The sequence below is a fragment of the Cariama cristata genome, unplaced genomic scaffold (genome assembly GCF_000690535.1).
Source record: "Cariama cristata isolate BGI_N322 unplaced genomic scaffold, ASM69053v1 scaffold6932, whole genome shotgun sequence".
NCBI classification, from domain to species: domain Eukaryota; kingdom Metazoa; phylum Chordata; class Aves; order Cariamiformes; family Cariamidae; genus Cariama; species Cariama cristata.
In genome coordinates, this window is record NW_009603163.1 from 1,206 (window position 1) to 3,828 (window position 2,623).

A 2,623-nucleotide genomic window follows, 5' to 3' on the forward strand; every position below is an offset into this window, starting at 1 on the left:
AACTATAATGTTTGAAAAAGAAATTGTGGCTTGCACTTGTATGTGTGTATTTATCTAACCTATTTTGAGTGGCTGTTGGTTGGCTGTTGAATGCTTCTGGGTTTGACCTTTCCTTATCAAGCAGAATTGCTATCCTTCGGAATATTATATGCAGAGTTGAAGAAAAGAAACAGGAAAAGACGTGTCTTCTGCAGAGGGTGACATTGGCTGACAGCCCCCGAGGAGCACAGTTACGCTGCAGAAGTTCCCACAGAGTCAGCTCAGGTGCTGATTCTGCTCTAGCAATGCTGAGGAGCCTGGAGCAGCGACTGCTCAGCTACTTACAGAAGTAGATTTTCCATGTTTCTGTAGAGCTGTACCCAATCTCCGATGTCTGCTTAGTGTTGTAATGTAGTTTGAGAGCTAGGCTGAGTTATGGAAGGTATAAATACAGTTTGTGTGCCTTTCTTTTCTTACTCTGCTCCCTTTGATAAAATTACTAGTTACATACAATGATTCTTCTTTATTTTAGTGTTTGTTTTAAACCAGTGAACAGCTGCTTTAACAGTGATAAATATGTAATTTTCTGACAAATAAACCATCTATATTTTTAAAAGCTCACATTTTTTTTTAAACCGATTTCAGCATGCACTGCAATTAGTAACAGGGAACCATGTGGTTTTTGAGACCAGTGTGCCAAACTGAAAGATACCCATGTAGTGAGCAGTATTTCTGCCACGTTGGTGGTGTCAAAATGACTAGATTAAATTAGCAAATAAATTGAAACTGGTAAACACTTGTAGGTGTAGCAACATACTAAAAAAAAAAACCCACCACTCCACAGATATTAAATTAACTGTTGCTGATACCGTGAAAATGTAAATGTAGTTGAGACTAGGTGGTGGAATCGCTAGCTCATTATGCTGAAAGAGACCAGTTGACTTTGAGTAGCGGAGAAGTTGGTTTCGCATTTTTAGAATGGCTGACTCTTTGCCTAGATGTACAGCTGTGACTTTCCTGATGAAAGAAGATAACGTTTCTCATAATTCTGTTCAAATTACCAATGCTATGGTTTATCATGATGTGGTGGTGTCTTGCATTCATAGATGTAATTTCAAGCTGTCGGAGCAACTGACATACACAGGTTTTTTTAGTTCTTTGTTTTTCAAAATTGAGTATTGAAAGGAATGTATATGTGAATTTTGGGACAGATGATGTTGATGCATTTTTAATTTACTTTAAATTATGAGGTTAAGGGAATGGCAATTAATTTTTAATTAAAGAAAATATACTTTGGATGCTGCTGCATGCTGTAGAACTGTAACTACACTGGTTAGAAACATCATAGCCTATTACTGTGCAAGGGAACATGAAATAATTAAACAGCTGGGAAGGGATTGCATATGCTTAATGCTTTTAATGTGATGGATAATAAACTGAATTTACAGTAGATGTGAGTGTCAATAGGAGGTTCGTATTTTCGCAAGCTCTAAGAGCATCCCTTGGATGATCCACTTACCTCTTGCCTGCCATCAGAGAGGTCTTACGAGCGCTGGTTACGGTAACCTAGTGGATTGATTTTTATTTCACCTAGTATAAATGTTCTCAACTATGTTAACAATTGCAATTATTAGTCAGTTTACTGGCATACGCTATTTTTTTCTTGCAGTAAAATGAAACCTTTCTCAGTAACCCTAGGTCTGTTTTGTTAATTGGTGTCCTAGAAAAGACATTGAATTCTGTTTCATTGGAGTAACATCTTTGAGTTAAACATTTAGGAAAGACTTAGAATGTGGTAGAGGATATAAATACAAGTTTTGTCTAATCTTGTTGATGTTTACTTTCTCTTCTTCCCCTCCCTCTCCCTTTCTGAATTCTATGCTCCAATGACTGAAGTCCCTGGGCTATGAATGCATGTTAAATATAGAATCCCCACAGCAAATGTGACTATCTGATTCAGATTCTTTCCTGATACGGATAATCCTCATAATACTGTCTCATGATTTCTTCTTGTTCCTGAAAAATAACATTAACTTTTGGCATACAAATTGACTTGGAAATATACTTGGATTTGATTGGAGGAAAGCAATGTTGCCATGGTGATGGGATTGTGATGAGTGAACATAACGTGGTCAATTTCAACGTTCTAGATGGAAATTAATTATTCTACAAGTAAATCAGGAGCAGACTTCTGATTTTGGAACCTGCGAAGTAGAAGAGCAGATGTGGCTAAGAGAGATAATACCCAATCTCTGATTTGTCAAAAGCTGAAAACTTTGCCGTAAGAAAACTTCAAAATTTAAATACCAAAATACAGACTAAATTATATTTTGAGATTGTTGTATTCCAGCTAAATACTGTCTTGAAAAAGAAGTTGCTCAGACTGACTTAAGTGTAGTCAGATTCATTTTTTTCTGCATGCTTACGAAGAAAATTTGTTCTATAAAATTGTTTTGCCACAGTTCTGTCCCTATTCTTTTATTGATCCTCTGACCTTCTACCTTCCTTTCAAGCATTGATAATACAGATGCAAAAAAATAACTGTCTAGCGGTGTTGGGAGACTTGAGTGTTTTATGTGATGTTAGTGCTTTGACAGATGAAATGTATAATGCTGTTCCACATGGTTGTGCTGTGCTTGAAGTG